The sequence below is a fragment of the Triticum urartu genome, chromosome 3 (genome assembly GCF_003073215.2).
Source record: "Triticum urartu cultivar G1812 chromosome 3, Tu2.1, whole genome shotgun sequence".
Classification (NCBI taxonomy): domain Eukaryota; kingdom Viridiplantae; phylum Streptophyta; class Magnoliopsida; order Poales; family Poaceae; genus Triticum; species Triticum urartu.
Window position 1 is genome coordinate 275,280,494 of NC_053024.1, and position 26,281 is coordinate 275,306,774.

Below are 26,281 nucleotides of genomic sequence, written 5' to 3' on the forward strand. Positions count from 1 at the left end.
ATGTTGATTTCTTGAGTTTTCTGGCTCCGTGCCTTATTTCGAGGCCCGTGCCTGCTGCCACTCCCTTGCGAGCGCCTCGCAAGCGGGGGCTGGGCGTGGTATGCGCGCACATCTCGCCGTGATCTAACGCTCGTTTCTCACGAGGCCCTCTCGGGTGGAATAGCAGGCTCCTCAAAAGCCTAAAAAATCGCGAGCCCGCAAAGGACTCCCCTCGGGAGAAATGCACATCGACAACTACAAGACTAGTCTGATTCCTTCCTAGACTGAGGTAAGTTACAGCAGCAAGCCCACGGAAGAGCTTGTGGGCTTGCAAAGGCACGTTTTAAGTCTGGCGTAAGGAATAAGACAATAGTCTAATTACATGAGGGGCTCCCCCTCTCCAAAATGCTCTTACACCTTGAAGGGTCGTGCCCAAGCTTTTGCGCGCAGGTTCAAAATAAAGGAGCATGGGCTCAATCGGAGATGTCGCTCGCGGCACCTTCTGAGTCACTCCCAGATACGCTGCTGGCGCTGTTGCCGGCATCGTCTTCACCGTCATCAACCGCACCGCCTTCATCTGCCACGACCACCACCGCGTCATCATCAGAAGTGAAAGCCCTGACTAGAGCGTCCACGTTATCGTCCACCCAACATGCCAGGTTGTCACGGATGGCTCTGGGCGCTGGGGCGATGCCCGCGTCGAAGTTGAAGTGGGGATCGTTGTTCTAAAGATGACTGAAGACACAGGAAAACGCGCGCCCAAGGAGGCCTTGGCTCTTTTTGTCCACAACCTCGCGATCCCTCTCGGCCCGGTCATCCAGGCGCGTCACGACGTCGATGAAGAAGCGGAGATGGCTGGCATAGTCCTCTGCGTGGGTGCGGGGGGGCGTGTTCATCGCAGATGGTACCCAACGCCTGGTTGGCCCTCACCCTGAGAGCCCGGAGCATGGGAGTGTGCTCGCGCAGCAATGTCTGCCGACGGAGCGCTTCCTCCCTGGTCTGCTGCGTGTGGGACTCGGCATCGGCCACCCGCCACTAGAGCGGTAGCAGTTCGGCGCGGGTGGAGGCCAACTTGGCCTGGATGGAGATCAGGGCCACTGCAGAGGCCTTCTCGCATTGTTCCGCTTCATCCAACCTTGACCCGAGGGCGGTGGTTCTGCCCTCAGCTTCGTCTTTCAAGAGCTTCAGCTTCAGGTCGTATCTGCTGGTGAGATCTGCTCGAGCCACCGCTACCCTACGATCGATATCCTCCTGGATCCTGGCTTCGCACACGCTAGCCGCGTCCTCCGCTTGGGAAACCTGGCGCTCCCTCGTCTCCACCCGTTCGAGCATGAGGCCACGCTCTATGGCCCCTAGCATCAGCGCCTCCTCGCTCTTCAAGATCTCCTCCTCGTTGGAAGGCGTCCCCTTCATTGACGCTAAGGCAGCCCTGCGTGCCTCAACCTATTGCTCCAAGGAGGCGTTCAAAGCCCAGAGCTCCCCTTCGCGTTTCTCTATGACCGCGCGATGGTGGTCAGGCTCCCTGGCCTCCTCCAAGGCTCGTGCGCTGGCCTCGCGCGAGGTGGCAAGGGATTCCTCGGCCTTCGCATTGGCACGCTGGCGCTGGAGACGCCCGAAGTCGATGGCCACCTTCAGCTGATGACATTCGTCCGCCAGCCATAGGTCTTCGGTTTCAAGGCGAGCGTCAACATCCACAAGCTCTTCTCCGAGCCGGCTCAGTGCGCCCATCGCCTCCCGGAAGAGCTCGTGGCGGACTGCTCCGCGCTCGCATGCAAGCTTGAACGCACGGTCGAGTCCGTCCTCCACGCCAAGATGTGTTGGAGAAGTTCGAAGCGGCTCGCCCGCTCCAGGCAGGGGGCTGGAGGCTGGCGCCTTTTCGACCGCCCTCCAGACCTCGCCGAAGGCCTAGTGGGGCGGGGCCTTCTTGCTCGGAGGTGAGGTCAGGGCCGAGGTCGCCCAGCTGCGGGCAAGCACCATTGGTGGGGCCCTCGGCACACTCCCCGCACCCTAGGCCGAACCGCGAAGGAGGGACTACAAGAGCGCGGGGTCAAGACGCCAGGCTGGCGCGTCCGCCTTCCCAGCAGGCCTCACGTCGTGCGTGGCGGGCCGACTTGAGGCACTCAGGGTCAGCAGAGAGCCCGAACCAGGCGAGGGTTGCTTCTCGGGAGACTTCATCACCCTGGCGGAAGGGGTCCTGAAGAACTATGGCCAGGAGGAAAAGCGGCGCTCAAGAAATTACAAAGATAAGGTACTCACACGTCAATAGCAATGTACTTCCTCTACATCAATGGCTGGAAAGCGTCACCACTGCAGCTTGGAGACCCCTTGTGACGCCCCAAGACCGGCACTCTAGATGCCTTCGATGGATTCTGAGATTCATCGTGTGTTTTGTTTGGTCCGTTGCATTCATCTTTGCATCATGTGCATTGCATCATGTCATCATGCACCCTTTTTTTAAACTCACCTAAATAAATGGCATGGATCTTTGATCCATTTAAATCGAGGGAGTTCACATGGTGAAATTCTCTTTATAGCATATAAAAGTCTCCTACTATTATTAGGGAGCTATTATAAATATTTCAATTATTTGGAATTTACCACAACACACTTGCAAAATATTCCATGCTTTTTCTTACTAAATTCCTCGTCTCCAAACTTTGCCCTAAATTCTTTCTTCACTTTCCGGAGTTCCACCAAAAACCTCAACATTTTTGGACCTCCCTATCACCTACTTCCTATGCAAAACCATTTGAATTAAATTCAAATGAGTTCGATTCAAACTTCACCCACGTGTTCATTTCCATTTTTCTTGGACCAGGCTCATTTTTGTGAGTCTGAGAAAATTTACTTCCTGCCCAAACTCCACTGCTATCCCTCTTGGCATTTCTTCTAAGTTTCGGTTTCTTTGAAATAGTTAAAGAGAGAGAGAGAGAGAGAGAGAGAGAGGAAAGAAGCCAGCCCAACTGGGCCTCCCTACCTCCTGCGCCGGCCCAACCTCGCCTCGGCCATCTGCGCCTAAGGCCCAGCAGCAGCCAGCCACCAGAAGCCCATCCTAACCCTAGACAGTCTCTTGAACCGCTCCTCCTCCTTTGTTCCTCCTAGCGCCGCCAGGAGAGCGCACACGCACGCAGACCCCAGAACCGCTCGATCCCCTCTCCCTCCTCTCGCTCTTCCTCACACCCGAACCTCATGGCCCGGCGCCCGCACCTCCTTCCTCCTCCACCGCTGGCCTGCTATCCACCTCCTCGACCCGCCACCAGGACCCGCTGCTCCGCCGCCCCTCTGCTCCTGCTTCCTCTCCAGCAGGTCGACGCCCTGCGCGCGCGATCACGTCTACGCCTCCCTCCTCCCGCGTGCCCCCCTCTCCTGCAAGGCCGCCTGCCGCAGCGCCGATCTCGCGCTGCCCTTACAGCTGTTGCTGCCGCGCCAAGTCTCGCCATGAATGGTAGCAGCTCCTCCTTGCCTCGTCCACGTCGACGGGAGGCGTGCCATGGACCTCGACACCCTCGCCGGAGTGAGCTCGTCCCTGCCTTGCCCTGCCTTCGTCGCCAGCCACTTCGTTCCCCTGCTCCACGCGCCCGTCTTGGAGCCGCCCTGGCCTCAGTTCCGGCGTGGTTCCTGTGCGTCCTCTCCCGACCGAGCCCCGTGCCCACTTTCATCACTGCTCGCGCGCCACCCTGCCTTGCTACTGCCCACCAGAGGCCTTTTGTCTCGCGTTTGTTTTGGATCAGCAAGGATGAGACGCCAAGAACCATACCCGGACCGTCAAGCTTTTCTCCGAGAATTTTGCCAAGTACCATGATGATGCACCAAGTTCCTCTACGGCTCGTGTACAGCTACATGGACCCATCAAGTACCCTTTGGATGCGCCAAGTTCCACGACGACCCAAGTACCACAACTTCGCCTCTTGCTCGACAAGTACCACACAAAAACGCCAAGTACCCCTATACGCGAAGACGCTAAGACCATTTCAGGATTTTCCAAGTACAACTACGGATGACTCTAACCCTATGAAAACGTCTACCACTACCGTCCCCGAGATTGCGAGAACCTCTATCGACGACCTCAGAGCGTGTACGATGACCATTGTCGAAGACCTGTACCTCTACCGCTTCCCGAACACGAACGACTACCTCCACTACGAATGTCCCGAGAACGTCTACTTCCTCTACTTTGCACCAAACCCAAACCGTCCCGTTTGCACGCTTCGAAGGTATAACCGCCGAGACGACCTTCCGAGAACGAATGTTATGTGATGTACGAGATGAACCCCTTGTTTGCACCATGCCCGTTTGTTTCATGCACGACCCTCAGTTGCCATGCCACCGACACATGGGACATCCGGTAACCGGAATCACCCCACCATCCTTGCTTGACACGCATCCGCACACTTGCTCTTTTGCACCATTACTCCAATGAGTTGTCGGATCATCAGAATGTTGCCGTGGCACCATTTCCGCTGTCGTGGCCATGGCACCCTTTTTCGTTTTGCCATGGTGACAAAATGCTTCATAACATGCTCATGTCAAATTTTTCATAAAACTTGCATATGTCATCTGCATCATGTTAAAAACATTTAAAATGTTAAAATTGTTGTGGCATTAAATTGCTAATGCACATGAGGATTTACCAGAATTATTGTTTTTCTTTCCGACCTCATTTAAATTGCCTAGAATGTGTAGTTTACTTATGCTTGACCTCTTGCTATGCTTAACAACATTTAATATTGATGAGTAACATAAACGAGAGAGAACTAAATAATTCATGTGGCATTTCATCAATATGCAACTCGTTGCATATTGAGCTCCACTTAACTTGTAGTGTTGTTTGTTGCATTTTGTCATGCCATGCCTCATTAAACCGGACATGCATCATACTTGATTGTGCATCATGCCATGTTTATGTGATGGTCGTTTACTATGTTGCTTGCTTCTTTCCGGGTTAATTCTCTCGTTAGCTTCGGTTTCGTTCCGGAGTTGTGAGGATTCGTTCGACTACGTCCGTTTGTCTTCTTCATGGACCCGTTCTTCTTCCTTGCGAGATTTCAGGCAAGATGACCATACCCTCGAAATCACTTCTATCTTTGCTTGCTAGTTGTGTGTTCTATCGCTATGTCACGCTACCTACCACTTGTTATATCATGCCGCACATATTGCCATGTCAAGCCTCTAACCCACCTTCCTAGCAAACCGTTGTTTGGCTATGCTACCGCTTTTGCTCAGCCCATCTTATAGCATTGCTAGTTGTAGGTGAAGTTGAAGTTTGTTACATGTTGGAACATGGATATGTTGGGATACCACAATACCTCTTATTTAATTAATGCATCTATATACTTGGTAAAGGGTGGAAGGCTCGGCCTTATGCCTGGTGTTTTGTTCAACTCTTGCCGCCCTAGTTTCCGTCGTACCGGTGTTATGTTCCTTGATTTTGCATTCCTTACGCGGTTGGGTGTTATGGGACCCCTTGACAGTTCGCCTTGAATAAAACTCCTCTAGTAAGGCCCGACCTTGGTTTTAACATTTGCCACCTAAACCTTTTCCCTTGGGTTCCGCAGACTCAAGGGTCATCTTTATTTTAAACCCCCGGGCCAGTGCTCCTCTGAGTGTTGGTCCAAACTAGAGCATCGTGCGGGACCGTCCCTTGGCAACTTGGGTTACGTTGGTACTCGTACGCTTAGCTTATCTGGTGTGCCCTGAGAATGAGATATGTGCAGCTCCTATCAGGATTTGTCGGCACAGTCGGGTGGTCTTGCTGGTCTTGTTTTACCATTGTCGAGATGTCTTGTAACCGGGATTCCGAGACTAATCAGGTCTTTTCGGGAGAAGGAATATCCTTCGTTGACCGTGAGAGCTTGTGATGGGCTAAGTTGGGACACCCCTGTAGGGTATAAACTTTTGAGAGCCGTGTCCGTGGTTATGTGGCAGATGGGAATTTGTTAATATCCGATTGTTGATAACTTGACACTTAACTTAATTAAAATGCATCACCCGCGTGTGTAGCCGTGATGGTCTCTTTTCAGCGGAGTGCGGGAAGTGAACACGGTCTTGTGTTATGCTTGAACGTAAGTAGTTTCAGGATCACTTCTTGATCACTTCTAGCTTCTCGACCATGCGTTGCTTCTCTTCTCGCTCTTATTTGCGTATGTTAGCCACCGTATATGCTTAGTGCTTGCTGCAGCTCCACCTCACTACCTTTTCCTACCCATAAGCTTAAATATTCTTGATCTCGCGGGTGTGAGATTGCTAAGTCCTCGTGACTCACGGATACTTCCAAACAGTTGCAGTTGCCGATGATGGCAGTGTAGGTGATGCTACCGAACTCAAGTGGGAGTTCGACGAAGCTCTGGGTCGTTACTATGTTTCGTTTCCTGTTGATCAGTAGTGGAGCCTAGTTGGGACGATCGGGGATCTAGCATTTGGGGTTGTCTTCCTTTATTTTGGTTCCATAGTCGGACCTTGATTGTATTCTGGATGATGTATGTTTAACTTGTTATTTGTGTGAAGTGGCGATTGTAAGCCAACTCTTTATCCCATTCTTATTCAGTACATGGGATTGTGTGAAGATTATCCCACTTGAGACTAAACCACCATGCGGTTATGCCTCTAAGTCGTGCCTCGACACGTGGGAGATATAGCCCCATCGTGGGTGTTACAAGTTGGTATCAGAGCCATCCCCGACTTAGGAGCCCCTGCTTGATCGAATCGCTGACGTTGTTGAGTCTAAAACAAAAATTTTTGAGTCTTAGGATTATATATATATCGGAGAGTAGGATTCTTTTACTCCTCAGTCCCTTTGTTTCTCTAGTGAGGCCTCCTGACGTAGAAGTTTTGACTTTTCTCTCCTCAAATTTCACGAAAAAAAATTAGGATCACGCGGGTATCTTGGAATCGTTCCGATAGTCTTGTGACGATAACATTGTTCTTGGTGCCTCCTGACATTTAGGGGCTGTGGCTGTGTCCCGGGGAGTTGATCTCCGAGGTGTTGTCATCACAATTTTATTGTTGCAATTCTGGACTACCTGAGTTCGCCGACATTGAAAATCTCTTTTATGTAGTTGTTGGTGAGATAACCTCGACGCCACCCAGTACTGGGGCGGGAGTTCGGGAGTATTGCCATAACTCGTATAACGGATGCTTTTCAAAGGTTGAGGTACACGATTTCCAAAGGTTTCTTGGTTATGTGTTGAAGGATGGATACAACTGGATGTAGGGATTGTTAGTTTGGGTGAGATTTTATGCTTCCCCTATATCCCCAACACCTGATTGCATAACCAGAATGTTTCGGGAGTTTATAAGTGGGAATTCAAGTATCACGTAGTAATTCTTTCCAACAGACATATGATATGATATGGGATCTATCATATGTTTGTTCCGGCTTATTCTGCAGGCCAGATCCTTTGTTTTGTTTTGGTTTGTGGTATTCGAGTTGCTTCAATGTCAAGTGTTGATTCCATTCCTTTCCTAAGCGGTGTTCTCATATTTCTATGGGAATACTAATCCTTCTTGATCGTCGAGTTTGTCATCTCAATTTCTTCTCAACCGGTGTGCTCCTCTTCAAGTGGATCCAATCATTTTCAACATCCGCAAGATCAGCTCTAAGTATTCTCAACGGTGTTTGTTCCATCCATCCCAAGTTGCATTTGTTTTACCCCCCCCCCCCCCCCTTTTTTTCAAGGACTCAGAGATATTCAAATCAACTATCCATTTAATTCATGTGAAGTCTCTTCATTTTTGTTCAATCAATGTTCTTATCCGGTGATTCTCAGGAAGATACTAAGGAAGCTTCAAGTTTATTATTCCTCGTTCTCTTTTCTTCTTCGGTGGATTCAATTCAAGATTTTGGTGTTGATCATATTCCCTTCCTCGTTTCAAATGCTTTCTTATGCTGGTGCACCTGTTAATCGTTCACTTCTCGCCATTCATTTGTTCTTGAGTGCTGAAGATATCTCAGAAGGCTCGTCTTTTCATTCAAGATCCGTTCAAGCTATGTCGAGGGTGTTATCTCTTTTGAGTCATTTAAATCAACCGATGCAATCTCCCTTTCAAGTAATCGTTTGAAGGTGTTCCTTTTGAGTGGGCCCTAACCCACATGTCTTTTTCCAGGATCTTACCTGACTCATTTAGTTCTTTCTGGAGTTATTCTCAAATTCATTGCAAAGTTTGATGTAAGAATGAATTATCATCAGTCAAATGTCTTTCTCTAAGATCTTTCAAATTCTTTTCATCGGTGGTTCAACCTTTCTAATTTTTATTCCGGAGCGCCTCAACAAATTCATGGTGGTGTTTCTCAGCATCTTTCTCAACATTTGAAGAGCGAAGAAGAGTTTTCCTCCAAATCTTACCCGTTCTTCCAAAGATGCGAAGTTCAAGCTTGGCCATCCTCTCATAATTGTTTTCGATCGTGAGAATTCTTTTTACCCATCCGGAGCAATTCAGGAGTCTTTTCAATTTGATTCTCCGGAGGCCATCATTTCAAAAGATTTATTCATTCTCAACATTAAGCTCTCATTCCCCAATTCTACCGGCCGGTACATCGTTCAAACATCCTCTAATCGTTTCATGATCTCTTCGTTCTCATGTATCTAAATTCCCTCAAGTATCTTCATTCATTTTCCAATTCTTCCCGGTGAATTGTGTCTTTGCTACTTTCATTTTCAATTCTTACGGTGGTTCATTCAAGATTTCTCTTCCTTCGTTATCATATCAATTCATTCATTGTTTCCAAATCCTACCGGTGGTTCGTTGAAGGCCTTCCCAAGTTGGCGCTATATCTATCTTAATCCTTTCTACGAGAATAAGTAGTATGCCAAATCCGTTGCTTGTCATCAATCTAAATTGGTGAAGGATATGCATAAGGTAATTCTTATTATTGTTTCATCCAAGTGATCTAATTTCTTCTTTCCAGAGCTGTTCATCATGTCACATTCTAGGTTCGAGATGCTTCATCTTTTCTTTTCCGGAGTTTCATGTTTTCCGCATTATCTCATCGCGAAGCTCCATCTAATCATTGCAAGGCTTCTCCCAGAGTTCTTTTCAACTTTCCTTTCATTTGATCATTCTTTTATTACCGGAGCTCTTCATGGAGGCTCTACATGGTGGTTCATCAAGGATTCCTTTCATTCTTCAATTATCCTCAAGATTTCTCTCGAAGTTAAGATCCGCCAAGCTATACTCTCAAATAAACATGGTGTTCAACACATATCATGTTTTGAGGAGTTCAAGCATTCTTCATCTTGCATTCTGAAGTGTGATTCTTTCTACCTTATCTTTTGAGGTGGTGCTATGCCACTCTTGACAATTTCCGTTCATGTTTTCGCGATTCACATGTTGTCAAGATTGAGATATTTAATACCATCATTTTTCCTTCGTTGATGTTAGCTTGGTATAGATTTCACCTAAAGACTTCCCTAAGGAATGTTGCTATTGTGGTGCTTATCAATGATCCAAGTTATCTCTCTATCATCTTGGTGGAAGAAGTTTTCTATCTTTTCTAGCTCTCAATCAGATTTTTCCCATGTGTGACAGGTTGTTACCTCATAATTTTGAGAAGTTCTCCATGAGCCCACTACAAGCTTATTAGTTTCGTTGTTGGTTTTCCAACAACTACGTTATAACCTTCTCATAAGGGTGCTTTTCAAGATCATTTGTGGCAGAAGTTGGCATTTTCTTTTCCATTCTTTTATTCCAATGATCTATCTTCTATTATTTCTTTCGGAGGCATTATGATGTTGCTCTTTTCACACGAATTGTGAGGATCGTGTTCTTTTCGTGCTTATCCAATTAACCGGAGTGTTGTGTCATCTCTTCAAGTTCTTTTCATCTTATCAAGTCTTGCATTCTCTTTTCAACCGGGGTGTTGTTCGAATTTGTTCTTCCTTGTTTCTTGTTTATCTCGTTTCAACCAGAGTGGTTTCAATTCCTTCTTGTCCATTGTGCTCGTCATTCAATAGCTTGGCAACCTCCAGGGTGCACATGGTGTTTCTTGTTTCTCTTTTGTCCCTGAGTGCTCTCAATTTCGTTCAACTCTATTGTGTTCTTTCTTTCTAGTTTTCAACCTCTCAAGGTTCATGGTTTCACTCGTTTGTCGAAGAAGCAACTTAGTTTTACCTCTTGTCTTCCTCTTCCGTTTCTCTCAGGTGCCATCCTAGATCTCGGGACAAGATCCTCTTATAGTGGTGGAGTGTTGTGATGTCCCGAGACCGGCACTCTAGATGCCTTCCATGGATTCTGAGATTCGTCGTGTGTTTTGTTTGGTTCGTTGCATTCATCCTTGCATCATATGCATTGCATCATGTAATCATGCACCCTTTTTTAAAACTCACCTAAATAAACGGCATTGATCTTTGATCCATTTAAATCGAGGGAGTTCACATGGTGAAATTCTAGTTATAACATATAAAAGTCTCCTAGTATTATTAGGGAGCTATTATAAATATTCCAATTATTTGGAATTTACCACAACACACTTGAAAAATATTCCATGCTTTTTATTATGAAATTCCTCGTCTCCAAACTTTGCCCTAAATTCTTTCTTCATTTTCCGGATTTCCACCAAAAACCTCAACATTTTTGGACCTCCCTATCACCTACTTCCTATGCAAAACCATTTGAATCAAATTCAAATGAGTTCAATTCAAACTTCACCCACGTGTTCATTTCCATTTTTCTTGGATCAGGCTCATTTTTGTGAGTCTAAGAAAATTTACTTCCTGCCCAAACTCCACTGCTGTCCCTCTCGGCATTTCTTCCAAGTTTCGGTTTCTTTGAAATAGTTAAAAAGAGAGAGAGGAAAGAAGCCAGCCCAGCTGGGCCTCCGTACCTCCTGCGCCGGCCCAACCTCTCCTGGGCCATCTGCACCTAAGGCCCAGCAGCAGCCAGCCACCAGAAGCCCATCCTAACCCTAACCAGTCTCTCGAACCGCTCCTCCTCCTTCATTCCTCCTAGCACCGCCATGAGAGCGCACATGCACGCAGACCCCAAAACCGCTCGATCCCCTCTCCTTCCTCTCGCTCTTCCTCGCGCCCAAACCCCATGGCCCGGCGCCTGCACCTCCTTCCTCCACCACCGCTGGCCTGCTACCCACCTCCTCGACCCGCCACCAGGACCCGCTGCTCCGCCGTCCCTTTGCTCCTGCTTCCTCTCCAGCAGGCCACCGCCCTATGCACGCGATCATGCCTGCGCCTCCCTCCTCCCGTGTGCCTCCCTCTCCTGCAAGGCCACCCGCCACAGCACCGACCTCGCACCGCCCTTATAGCTGATGCCGCCATGCCAAATCCCGCCATGAATGGTAGCAGCTCCTCCTCGCCTCGTCCACGTCAACGGGAGGCGTGCTATGGACCTCGGCACCCTCACCGGAGTGAGCTCGTCCCTGCCTTGCCCTGCCTCCGTCGCCGTCCACTTCGTTCCCCTGATCCATGCGCCCATCCTGGAGCCTCCCTAGCCTCGGTTCTGGCGTGGTTCCTGTGCGCCCTCTCCCGACCGAGCCCCGTGCCCACTTCCGTCGCTGCTCGCGCGCCACCCTGCCTTGCTGCTCCCCACCAAAGGCCTTTTGTCTCGCATTTGTTTTGGATCAGCAAGGATGAGACGCCAAGAACCGTACCCGGACCGTCAAGCTTTTCTCCGAGAATTTTGCCAAGTACCGTGATGATGCACCAAGTTCCTCTACGACTCGTGTACGGCTACATGGACCCATCAAGTACCCTTTGGATGCGCCAAGTTCCACGACGACCCAAGTACCTCAACTTTGCCTCTTGCTCGACAAGTACCACACGAAAACGCCAACTACCCCTACGCGCGAAGACGCCAAGACCGTTTCAGGATTCACCAAGTACCACTACGGATGACTCGAACACCTACGAAAACGTGTACCACTACCATCACCGAGATTGCGAGAACCTCTATCGACGACCTCAGAGCGTGTACGATGACCGTTGTTGAAGACCCGTACCTCTACCGCATCCCGAACACGAACGACTACCTCCACTACGAACGTCCCGAGAACGTCTACTTCCTCTACTTTGCACCAAACCCGAACCGTCATGTTTGCACGCTTCGAAGGTATAACCGCCGAGACGACCTTCTGAGAACGAATGTTGTGTGATGTACAAGATGAACCCCGTGTTTGCACCATGCCCGTTTGTTTCGTGCACGACCCTCGGTTGCCATACCACCGACACATGGGACATCCGGTAACCGGAATCACCCCACCATCCTTGCTTGACACACATCCGCACACTTGCTCTTTTGCACCATTACTCCAATGAGTTGTTGGATCATCGGAATGTTGCAGTGGCACCATTTCTGTTGTCGTTGCCGTGGCACCCTTTTTCGTTTTGCCATGGTGACAAAATGCTTCATAACATGCTCATGTCAACTTTTTCATAAAACTTGCATATGTCATCCGCATCATGTTAACACCATTTAAAATGTTAAAATTGTTGTTGCATTAAATTGCTAATGCACATGAGGATTTACCAGAATTATTGTTTTTCTTTCTGGCCTCATTTAAATTGCCTAGAATGTGTAGTTTACTTATGCTTTGCCTCTTGCTATGCTTAACAACGTTTAATATTGATGAGTAGCATAAACGAGAGAGAACTAAACAATTCATGTGGTGTTTCGTCAATATGCAACTCGTTGCATATTGAGCTCCACTTAACTTGTAGTGTTGTTTGATGCATTTTGCCATGCCATGCCTCATTAAACCGGACATGCATCATACTTGATTGTGCATCATGCCATGTTTATGTGATGTTTGTTTACTATGATTCTTGCTTCTTTCCGGGTTGCTTCTCTCGTTAGCTTCGGTTTCGTTCTGGAGTTGTGAGGATTCATTCGACTACGTTCGTTTGTCTTCTTCATGGACTCATTCTTCTTCCTTGCGGGATTTCAGGCAAGATGACCATACCCTCGAAATCACTTCTATCTTTGCTTGCTAGTTGTGCGCTCTATCGCTATGTCGCGCTACCTACCACTTGTTATAACATGCCTCCCATATTGCCATGTCAAGCCTCTAACCCACCTTCCTAGCAAACCGTTGTTTGGCTATGTTACCGCTTTTGCTCAGCCCCTCTTATAGCGTTGCTAGTTGAAGGTGAAGTTGAAGTTTGTTCCATGTTGGAACATGGATATGTTCGGATATCACAATATCTCTTATTTAATTAATGCATCTATATACTTGGTAAAGGGTGGAAGGCTCGGCCTTATGCCTGGTGTTTTGTTCCACTCTTGCCACCCTAGTTTCCGTCGTACCAGTGTTATTTTGTGTCCCTTACGCGGTTGGGTGTTATGGGAACCCCTTGATAGTTCGCCTTGAATAAAACTCCTCCAGCAAGGCCCAACCTTGGTTTTAACATTTGCCACCTAAGCCTTTTCCCTTGGGTTCCGCGGACTCAAGGGTCATCTTTATTTTAGACCACCGGGCCAGTGCTTCTCCGAGTGTTGGTCCAAACTAGAGCATCATGCGGGACCGTCCCTTGGCAACTTGGGTTATGTTGGTACTCGTACGCTTAGCTTATCCGGTGTGCCCTGAGAACGCGATATGTGTAGCTCCTATCGGGACTTGTCGGCATAGTCGGGTGGTCTTGCTGGTCTTGTTTTACCATTGTCGCAATGTCTTGTAACCGGAATTCCGAGACTGATCAGGTCTTTACGGGAGAAGGAATATCCTTCGTTGACCGTGAAAGCTTGTGATGGGCTGAGTTGGGACACCCTGCAGGGTATAAACTTTCGAGAGCCGTGCCCGTGGTTATGTGGCAGATGGGAATTTGTTAATATCCGGTTGTAGATAACTTGACACTTAACTTAATTAAAATGCATCAACCGCGTGTGTAGCCGTGATGTCTCTTTTCGGCGGAGTCTAGGAAGTGAACACGGTCTTGTGTTATGCCTGAACGTAAGTAGTTTCAGGATCACTTCTTGGTGACTTCTAGCTTCTCGACCGTGCATTGCTTCTCTTCTCGCTCTTATTTGCGTATGTTAGACACCATATATGCTTAGTGCTTGCTGCAGCTCCACCTCACTACCTTTTCCTACCCATAAGCTTAAATAGTCTTGATCTCGCGGGTGTGAGATTGTTGAGTCCTCGTGACTCACGGATACTTCCAAACAGTTGCAGGTGTCGATGATGCCAGTGTAGGTGATGCTACCGAACTCAAGTGGGAGTTCGACGAGGATCTTGGTCGTTACTACATTTCGTTTCCTGATGATCAGTAGTGGAGCCCAGTTGGGACGATCAGGAATCTAGCATTTGGGGTTGTCTTCCTTTATTTTGGTTCCATTGTAGGACCTTGATTGTATTCTGGATGATGTTTGTTTAACTTGTTATTTGTGTGAAGTGGCGATTGTAAGCCAACTCTTTATCCCATTCTTATTGAGTACATGGGATTGTGTGAAGATTACCCCACTTGCGACTAAACCACCATGCGGTTATGCCTCTAAGTCATGCCTCGACACGTGGGAGATATAGCCGCATCATGGGTGTTACACCCCTTCCTCTTGCGGAGCACTTCGAAGTTCGGTCGGAGCCGGCCGAAGCCCATGGCGCAGTCACCAAGACCGGGCGCGCATGATGTGACTCCTGAGGAGGCGACCTCAGGGGTGCTGGACCGCGTGTAGTCCTTGGTACCCGCCTTGTGTTGATTCACCGGGGCCTCGGGGGCTTGTGCCTCAGGAGTATCTGTCTACATTGTCCGGCCCGGCCGCTTCCTCGGGATGGCTCTCTCAAGCCCCAGGGGACGGCACTTCAGGAGCTCCGAGTGGAGCCGGTTCTTCAGCAGCAGCGCTGCCATCGTTCGACAGCGACCGCCTCCCTGCACCCGTTTCGGGGGCGGGCATCGCACCGGCAGCAGGCAGGGGGGCCACGAAGACGGGGATCTCACGAGGCCCTTCAAGGCCAACTGGGCGCAACCCCCACTCATCGAAGAGGGGCATCTTCTTCACGAACTCCACCTTGTTCGAGCAGTAGTGTAGAAGATAGCCCTCCTCCGGCACGTTGGCTGGCATCGGGTCGCCCGTTAGGAGCTCGAGCACCGTTCGCCGCGCCTCAGGAGGATGAGTCAGAGCCTGAAGCCTCATGCGGTCCCCGTAGCCGGAGAAGGTCCACATTTGTTGGGAGTGGTGCTGAAGCGAAGCGATGCGACACCAGATGAACTCCTTCACCACCATAGGCGCCGTCACTCCGAGGTCCTTCAGCCTGGCCAGCCGGTGCCAGACATGGACGAGTCGCCAATCGGTGAGTTTCGCGTGCCCCCAACCGGATCTCGGAGCAGCTGGAATCCGAGGGAGCAGCAGCAGGGGGCTGCGCACACCAATGTCCACAAACACCCACCGCTTCCTGAAGCCTCCGGCAACGGGCGAGAGCTCGAAGTCGATCCCCAAGCCGGCCGCCACCGCGACGGCCTGAAGGGATACACACCCTGAGCGCTGGAGAGCATCTGTCAGGTCCAACGAGAAGAAGTGGTGAAGCAAGCCCACGGAAGGGGCAATGCCCACCATGGCTTCACAGATGAAGGCAAAGATAGCAAGGAGGATGATGGATTCAGGGGCGGAGCCAGGATTTCAACATAGGGGGGGCGAACAGGACAATGAGGATGAAATGCAGCCCCAAAGTATATCAATACTTAAATATATTTTGACGAAATGTGGCCTGAGCTAATTTCATTGCAATATCAAACAAACAATGAAATATTTGTTTTGCAATTACATTGAAATGGCTACAATTTCTTACTAGCCTAGATGTATATTTTCGCACAATAGGTCCATCAAACCATCAAACGTCAAGTTTTGTAGTGTTATCACTCCCAAAATTTATACATGTCGTTTTGCATTCTCATCAGTAGAGTGGGTGATTAAAACAATGGCTTCAATTGTTAGTTATTGGTGGTCTCTTCTTCTTCATGTTTTATGCAATTCTAGACTTCTAATTAGTACAAAAATAGGTATATCCTTTATAATTGATTCTAACTAATACTCCCTCCGTAAACTAATATAAGAGTAATCTAAACGCTCTTATATGAGTTTATGGAGTAGTTTACATAATCTAAAGGTAAAATTAATATATATCTATGTGGCATACCTTGGTTGAGATTAGACAGGCCCACAAGTCGTGCTGTGAGAGCCTGAGAGGCGGGAGATGTTTGCCAATTAGTAGATCAGCTAGCTTGTGGTAGACTCATAACGGCGTGCGGAATCCACACCTTGGTCGGTTCAGGCTGATGCTGATGCTGATGCGACATGTATGCCGCTCGATTCAGACCTAGGTCCGCGGCGGCGGTGGAAACGATCGAGGATGGTGTCGAGCAAACGGATGGCAAAAGCGATGTATTGTCTATGCCCTCAGATCGACCTGATTGTATGTGGCCTGTGGGCTAACAATTTTGGGCTTGGGCTATCCAACACTAGGTATGTAGAAGGTCAGGCCTACGTGTTTGGTAATGGTCAGATTTGCCTAAAAAGAAAAACTAATGTCCAGATACTAATTAGCGATAGGCGTCAAACTAGGCCCTCCTGTAAATCCAGCCTAGTCCCCGTTGAATATCGTTGAGGGGGGGCCGATCGATAGGGGGGGTCTGGCCCCCGCTCGCCCCCCCTGTGGCTCCGCCACTGGATGGATTGTGGATCGAGGTGCAGTGCATTGATCTGGTAATGCGAGAGCACCGCGTTGAAGAAATCGGAGAAGGGAGGAATTAGGCCTGCCCAGAGGGCGTGAAGATGGATGGGGACCTCAATGGCTGTCCTGTCAATTTCAGCGTGGGAAGCAGGCCAAGCCACCGTCGCCCCCACCCATTTAAATCGGTGGCAAGCGCCGGGCGCACCTTGCCCATCGCCTCTTGGTTGAGAACCACCGCCCGCTCGATGGCAGGCTCGAAGACCGGCATCACGGGGGCCGAGGTACGGGACTCCTTCTTCCCCTTCTTCTTTTAGCTTGGTGCCATGGCAGCAGGGGGAGTTGGTGTCAGATTGGACTGAGGAAGAAATCCGTTGCCTTCCGGAAGATGAGGCAGCTACGGAGTGTGCTGTCGGTAAAGGAGGCGGAGGTATGTAGATGATAGTGGCTGCCTAGCCAGGCGGAAATCGAGGCTACATGCGGAAGTGGAGGCGCCCATGTCCCATCAGTCTCCATGCGTCAATCGAGGCCGCAGGCTATTGGGGCCCGTAGTGCTACGCACTTGCCCTTTGGCTTCGCCTCGAAGCCAAGTCCGAGTGCACCTTGAGCCCGAGGGCTAGTGTCGGCGTCCTGGGAACGGGGGTACCCAGACTTGCCTTCCCGCCCATCTTCACCAGCAACCACTCAAGACCCTCGCGAGGGGCCAAGCCTCGTGAGGCAGACAACACCAAGACCTCCTCCGGGGCAGCCTCGCCAGGCTGGCTTCCGAGGAGCGGAGATATCTATGCAAGGGGCACCTCACGAGGTTCACGTGATGTGAGCCATGACGACCAAGGCTAGGTGGGCGCCAGCAGGCGCAGGGTGACAGTTTCCTCTTTGGTGCTAAGGAAGCAGGCGCTAGCAAGGAGTCCCAAGGCATAAGGCAAAGGTTTCCATATCAGTGCAACAAGACCAAGACCAGCAGGACGGCAGGAAGGAGGTCACCGTGGAGCCCACAGCTACATCACCACCAGTGCCTTTGTCAGGCGAAGACCACCTTTTGTCAGGATAACTTATACTAGTTGCACTACAAAAAAGACACATATGTGACATTTTGGGCCGAGCGAATTTTTTTCAGTCATACTTATGAAACTTCTATGACGATCATTGTGACAAAACCCGGTATCATCATAGATGTGGTGGGGTCCTACTTCTATGACAAAAAATCATGATAGAAAATGGGCTTTTCATCCTGGGCGGGCTGGAGACGCAACTGCATGACATTCTTTGGGCCGTCCATGACGGAAAAAACCGTGGTAGAAGCGAGGGCGAGGAAAATATCGGGAAGTTCCCGGTTACAGTGGCTGGTCGGGGGCCTAGCGATGCGTGTTTCTCTTGTACATATGCACGTGTGTGCGAGGCGTTGGGCTCTAACTGAACCCGAGCGAGGCGTTGGGCTCTAACTAAACCCGAGCGATCGCACTGCAGGCTACGCGTTACTGAACTCGAGTGATCGATCGATCCCTTGCTGTTAACTAAACCCGAGTGATTCCTTCACTACTACTGCTAACTGAAGCCGATCGAACACTGATGCCTCCTTCCCTAGATGAACAGTTAGCGTTGTTGAGGGGGTTTGGATGAACAGTTCCTGGTGGGGGGTTGGATGAATAGTACCCTGATCGATCGAGCCGATGGATGAACAGGACCCCGTGGAGGGCTGGATTGACAGGACCCCGTGGAGGGCTGGTTGAACAGTAGCCGGTGGAGGGCTGGTTGAACAGTAGCCGGTGAATGGTTGGATGAACAGTAGCCCGTGGAGGGGTGGTTGAACAGGACCCCGTGGAGAGGGCTGGTTGAAAGGAAGCCGGTGGAGGCTGGATGAACAGGAGCCCGTGGATGAACAGTCGCAGGTGGAGGCTGCAGGAGGTCGCCGGTGGATGAACAGTAGCCCGTGGAGGCTGGAGGAGGTCGACGGTGGAGATGAAAAGTGTCCCGTGGAGTCCTGTTTTGCGGTATGCCACACCCATCCTGATGAACAGGACCCCTGTTTCGACCGTAGCGCTCCAACACCAGTCCGTTTCCTCCGTTTTGCGGTACGCCACACCCTTCCCAATCAATAGGACCCCGTTTCGACTGTAGGTGGTCCGTTTCCTCCGTTTTGCGGTATGCCAGACCCATCTCGATGAATAGGATCCCGTTTCCACCATGGCCGGTCGAACACAAGGCCGTTTCCTCCGTTCTGCGGTATGCCAGGCCTCGTTTCCATCGCATGTTCCATCCAAGCCGGTTCGCTCCCGATGAACAGCACGCGTTCCGTTGCCTCCCTATGAACACAACGCATTCCGTTGCCTCCCCATGAACATGACAATGATGTAGTTTCTCCGTTCCGACCCAGCCATAGCCATGTACACGAGCCCTGGCCATACGTATGCGCGAGTAGGCATTCGAGACCCCGCCCGTATGTACGTACGTGGCCATATTTACTTTCTTGCACCCTGGCCGCTGTATGTACGTGTACATGCTATGTGCGCGCCTCTACTATGACACGTGCGCGCCTCTACATCGACCAGTATGTACGTACACGTTCGTGACAAGAATGACAATGCTACATACACTTCGACCAGGTGGGTCTTGACTGTCAGGCACTTCCTTGCGTGCGAAGATGTAGCTGGTGGGTCCCATCAGTCAGGGGGGAACGTTTTTTCACGAAATACGATGGCCCGTCTAGTGGGTCCCTGCTGTCAGGTGGAGGAAAAATTATTTTGCGCGTAATAAGGAGGCACTTACTTGCTGCGGCCGTGGACCTAGCAGTCAGCCTCCCAACGTACATTACTCTTCCGATGGAAGTCGTTCGTTGACCACATTGACCACGCCGCGCCGAGAGCACCAAGGCGGTAGACGACGAGGCCTAGGAAGGGCATGACGCGGAGCCAGGGAAGACGCGGAAGTGGATGCCCATGCGGAGACGAGTACGAGGGTTCACTGGTTCGGCTACGGTGTGAGGCTGCCGTCGCCGTAAGGCCTCGCCAGCGGTGGGAGTAGTGGGGAGCGGTGAGGCCTCCGCGACAGCACAACCAAATTCTTGTCTTGCGCGGTCTAAGTCTAAGGAAATAAAAAAATCTGCTTATACAATTTCATCTACATCGAATTTATATATCAGAATAGCGGATAGAGGCATCATTAAAGGAGTCAGGTCTACTTACTTTATGCTTCTTTCCAATTTTATGGTGGATTTGATAAGAACCCCTTTTGGAATTCCTATATGATAGAACATACACAGAGTGTACGCATTATATATGAATGAAACATATTCATTAACCTAAGCATGCCCTCAATTTTCGGCCATGGGAGGAAAGAGCACGTTGTGGTTTGGATGGCTGGAGCAAGAAAATCAGAGGTTGAAGAAGTAGGACGACCGTTGGATGTTAACAATCAAATGGTCACTGGTGATAGAATCGTTTGTTGACTAAGTTGACAAAGCCCTCCGCCCGCGTCAACTTAGTAGGCCCGCAAGTCAGCCTCCCACTATGGTGGGTCCCAGCTAGCAGGGGAGTATTCATTTTTTTGTGCGTAATAAGGAGGCACTTCCTTGCGTGCGAAGATATAGCTGGTGGGTCCGAGCTGTCAGCGGTAGTATTCATTCTTTTTGGCGTAATAAGGAGGTACTTGCTTGCGTGCGGCCATGGACCATGTGGGTCCCAACTATCAGCCTCTCCATGTACGTCCCTCTTCTGAAGTTGTCGTTTGTTGACAATGTTGACCACGCTATGCCGAGAACACCAGCGCGATGGACGACGGCGAGACCCAGGAAGGGAATGACCCGGAGGCGGCGAAGCCACAACAGTGGAGGGATGTGGGTGAGTAGAGGGATGGCCTGGCCAGCGGTGGGATTAGTAGGGGGAGGTGAGGCCTATGCGGCAGCACAACCGGCCACGGGAGGCGGGAGCACGCAGTCCCGCCGGTGCTGGATTTGGCGGCTGGAGCAAGAAGGTCAGAGATTGAAGAAACACGACGTCCGTTGGATTGACATCCAATGGTTACGTCTACTAGAATCGTTTGTTGTCGTATATAATAAGTAAAAAAAATTGCATACACGTCAACTTAATATGCCCACAAGTCAGACCATTCCCTATTTCTTTAATAATTTATATATAGCTCATTGCAACTTCTCATGCAATTTATTGCAGTCAGTGTTTTTGTTGGCCAGGGCCAGGGTTAAAAATTTAAACGAAATTTCTCATATTTCTGTGGGTTCCAAACTATTTTTAATACCGAAATGTCAAGCCAGATTTAAAGTACTTTTAATATATATTTGATTTAGGTTAAATCCCAGTGAAATTGGAATATGAAAATGTGAAAAAAATCAGAAATTATAAAGTAGTTGCCAATTTGTCATCTGTTTTTTTATAATTACAGCCTATTTCATATTACTTTCAAGATTTACAGGCGTCTTGAAAGAGTTGCATCCCATCAGGGCGTAGAAAAATAAGTAGGCCTGGATTGGGTATTCTTCAGAAAAAATTAACTAGGCTCATTTTCACAAACAAAAAATAGTTGGGTTGTTCATGTGGTGAACATAAAATATAAGCCTGGGCTAGACGGGCCACAGCCCAGTTGAAACCCTGCTCCGTCTCAGCAATAACAAAAAAATACTGCTCGAGTAGCTACGTCCCACGTGTCAGCCGATCTTGTGCTGTTCTCTTGTCTATTGACTATATACGCTGACAATGTCATGGGTCCCAGATGTCAGGAAACCACTAGCAGGAAGCATTTTCTTTTTCCATACACTGACAATGGAGTATATATATAACAAAAAATGAGGAACTTCCTTGCGTCCGGCCATGGACATGGTGGGCCCCTACCGTCATCCTCTCCACGTACAGTACTTTGCCGATTCCTCTTGTTTGTTGACCATGTTAACAACGCGAGAGGACGACGGCGAGGCCTCAAAGGTCGGCGTTAATGATTTAGGAGACGGTGGGACTGCGATGCATGCGCTCAGGCACAGCCAGCCGTGGGAGGCGGAAGCAGGCGGCCCCGCCGGCGCCGGTTTGGTTTTGGCAGCTGGAGGAAGACAGGACTCAAGAAACATGACAGAATGTAAAAGCAGCAGGAGTACTTAACAACCTTAACTAAAACCAGCAGGGGCACTTAACAACCATAGCTAAAAGCAGTATGAGTACTTATACAGGTTGAACCATAAAAAGCACGCCTCGAACAGTGGTACTTTGCCTACAGTTGACCAAAGGGTGAGGCCGCCAAGCCCCAGGACAAGGCCCAGGTGCCACCCCGTGCATCCACAACCTTCTGAAAGTGGCTTCATCTCGCAATGTGGTCAATAAACAGGATATTCGCTTTAGAGCCATGGAAAAGCAGGAACATAATCTTCTGTCCTATTCTCCAAGATGGACGGGCCTTCATTATTTGAGACCACCCATGAATAAGTATCTTTTCACCTCCAAGGGGAATGGAGTAGGTCAACATAAACATCATGTTGTGACCAAGTGCAAGTCTGACCTGACCATGGTCAGGCATCTGTATAGGAAAAATAGACCTGGGCAGTTCCTGTTTCAAGAAGATCACAGCTGTCAAACTGTCCATAAGCAAGAGTTTATGAACAACGTATATAACAGAAAATAGCTCGTACCATAAGTTTCTCAACACGGTTGGACCTGTTCAACGAGTGCAGCAGTGGCACACATATCTCACGTGGCCTTCCACCATTGAAACGCCCCACAAGGACCTCAAGACAATCAATAAAGTGTAGGAACTTGTGGATGTTGTCCAAGTCAACTTCAGTGCCATGAGTAACAACCGAGTTCTTATAGAATAACAAACGAGTAGCGTGCTTAACTCTAAAAAAACCTACACGTGCCACCAATTATAAGAAAATATTAGTTAGAAGTAGCATCTTCGTGAGAGATTCGTTGCTACTTCTAAAGTTAAATTGTGATTAGTTCGACATAATAGGTGGATTAAGAAGTAATCGAGGCAAGAAGCAAGAACCAGATACAAAACTAACATGGATGAACAATTGGAACAGCGTCGGGGTGGAAGATCGCAGTGAAGATGATACCAGGTTCTGCTATTTCCATCAACATTCGTGCGCCAACTTTTAGTCTGTAACACTTGAGAAAGTTTATCCAAGTTTGGCCATAAAAAAGCAGTGATCTTCTTGGTTCATGAACCCAACTAGAAACTTATATCCATTGCTTGTCTTCACTGTGACCATTAAACTAGTGTATTCAATTATGGCAAGGCCGAGGATCTGGAGTACATGTGTTCTGGCAGAGCAAGGAATGCACTGCAGGAGAAATAATATGAGAACACAATGTATTCCCTATATCCAAATCTAGAAATAATTTCCTCCTTCACGTCCGTGTTGACCATGGTACTAGTATCTTTTATCCAAATATAGCAATCCAAAATTTCCAAATTAGTCAACAGCATGTTCGAAAAACCCCACCCTCCTGGATAGAAAAGAGGATTCTAGGAACATATTGTGCGTGTTTTAAAATCATGTGTTAGGATGAGAAGGAACAAGTGTGGCGTCTCGCCGAGGGCGCAGAAACCTGTAGGGTCCTCGCAGTTTAGGCACTACAAATGAAACACACTAGATTCTGTAGGAAGAAAATTTCATCAACGGCGGCGGCTGCCATCCTAGGAGTACCTGCGACCAATGGACTTGGATTTATTGGGGATGGATGAAGAATTAGTACCAGGTTCTCCATGAGAAAACCCTATGCAATCGCCGAGCAGGGGTTTTCTCTGAACAAGCAGACGATGGAGAAGGGGATTCAGGCCTAGTGAAATATTCCCGCTTCGTCCGTCCAGCTTACTGCTAAATATGGAAAGGTGGATTTTTTTGTGCTTTGATAGCTCATTGGGCATTACTGCGGCACTATGACTGGGGTGTGTCTACCGTGCAGTTGTGCACTCTAATTTGGTTCATATGGCACATGGACCCCGTTGCCGGATGCCCCACATATAAGCGAAAGTAAGTAGAAAGACAGGAGTAACTAGTTACACATAAATATATTTTTGACAGAGAGATACTCCATCTATAAAGAAATATAAAGATCTTTTATATCACAACTTTATACATAAGAAAAATCAAGGGGAATATATATAACATATATAATTATAAAAAACAGAGTTTTTTTAACATGGTATAGACGAGTTGGTGATGATGGTGTGCCTGCCATCCTGCAATAGAGGCTGTCCGATTTATATCTGACGGATAGAAAGGAAACTTTGGCAATTTTGCATAAAGGTACCCACACACCTCTCCACATTTGCAAATAAGGCCTTCCCTCGTTCATCCTTTTCTCTCACAAGGTAAAATACTCATACAAATGCATCTTGATGTTACGTGCAACGCACGCGCATTATGGGGGTTCAGCTGAGAAATACTCAGAAAGGCTCACGGTTCTGGACTTTGGGCCACAGGACGGTGGGCCTGCATGTTTGGGGGCCCATGTGTTCTACCTCAGCACTTTTCATATTGCAAGCGGTCGGTACGGTGTTGGTTTTAGATGTTGTCGCAAGGCGAATACACAAAATTGAATAAAGCACGACAGTTGTTGCAATGAAATCAAACGACAATTCCTAACAAGCAATCAGAGTTCTAATTCTATCAACGATACTGGCATACTACTTATACACACAGGACACTTGTTTCACCATGCCCGAGTATTACATCATAATCTCTCGGAGGATAGATCAGTTCGGCAGTTGCGTGCTGCTACTTTCAAAGTTGATTTGGACCAGCTCTCCTTGCCGAGAAAGTTCAATTTTGACATCATCCACTACCGCAAGATATGATTTAGATTTGAACCTTGACCATCCTTTAGCATCAATCATCATGTGACCATCCTTTGTACTTACGGTATATTGAGCAGGTTCATTCACACAAAGGCTATGCATGGTAAGAGAAACTTGGCCACGGTCACCCGGATTGTTGAACGACTCCCTCGTTGCTCTAGGAATTCTCTGTTTGCAAACAAGAAGACATACACAAATAGTTAGATCAACATAGTTAATCATGTGAAACAACATGGAAAGAAAAAAGAACGAAGCACTTGGGCGGCCAATGCTTACCAAGAAGGTGGACATGTCGATTTTTTGTAAGGACTATGGTATATGAAGTGCAAACTGCAGCCCAGTCTGTTGCCGGTGCAACTGCTGGTTCCGTTGCTGCTGCATGGGCCAGAGCAGGTGCCGAAGCCGTTGCTGGTGCCCGTGCCGGTTCGACTGGTAGTGCTGCTGCTACTACTGCTGCCATAGATGGTGCTCCTTGTAGAGCTGGTGCCGGTGCAGGTGTCGGAGCAGGTGCCAGTGTCGATGCCCGATCCTCCGGTAGATCAGCCTGATCCACTGACGTGGTCGGTGCCCAATCCTCAGCTGGATCAGACTGAGTTGTTGCCACTGTCAGAGCAAGACCAACTGCCAGTGCTCGATCCATTGCTGAAGGTGGTACCGATGTGCGAGACAGCGGCGATCGTGTCTAATCTGCTATGATCAGCTTTCTAACTTGACTAAGCTCCGTGACCGTGATCCAGTCTTTTTTTTATTACTTTTAAATGCGAGAAGGACTAATTGTGGCGTGTTTGTTAAAATAAACTGCAGTTCATCATAGGGATTCACCTTGTACTTAGACAACAAACTGATCCAATTTTTCCAGTAATGTAAGTGATGGACAGTGCCTTCGTTACTAACACGACATAATAAGTGAAACCTGCAAAAATATCCATCATAGAGCAAACCAAATGGTTTATTCTGTGATGAATGTCACATGGCAAAACCTGCATCATAAAATTGTAGCAAAAGAAAGAAAACAATATATTAAATCAATAAGGTTTAGACAGTAAACCAGTAAGATTTACTTGATGTGACATGAGTGAATCCATACCAGGAAATCACTATGTTGAAGTACTAAACAGAATATTGGTCGTCCAACTACGCGTGGCATGCAGGGCCCCCGCCTACTCCCACAAGCAGGACAGTCCAAAGGTCGTCACAAATCATATGGACCGAACATCCATGGGATTGGAAATCCTGGTGGATGCGATAAACCCTGCAATGCATACAGATATTGGAGTGTAACCATAATTGATAAACCGTCCTCACAAAAAAGATGATCTGGATACTTCAAAATATATAGACTAAATTGAGTGGACAGACATTAACATAGAGTGTTCTCAGGACTCACCACACACCAAAAGTGGCAGTACTAAACAATACAGGGTTCACATACACAAATCAAGTATTGAACAATAGTACTTACTACAGACAAGCAAAGTTGCACTAATTAAACTCTGTAGACTATTTCTTGCCACCGACCTACGGGATGAACCCCGCATAACTGACTAGGCCATGGACTTCATGAGAGATGTCTACCGGCACCATCACCATCTCCTCAACCTTGGAGAACCTAACAGAGTGGTCTTTTCACTCATAAACATGACGATGAAGATAGGCCGCATCAGATTTGTCGGGAAGCTTTATAAGAACCACACCCTTCGTAATCGAAGGCACAACCAAGAAATTGTTGTGGTCAAGTACATCCTCAAGAACACGCTTGACAACAATGCTATAGGAAAACACTAGTTCAGGACACGTGGCAACAAGGACACATCAGCTGGATAGTTTACTAGTAGAACTCATCCTCAAGTCTTCCAGTTCACACAACATGACTTTTATAACTTCATCTCCATC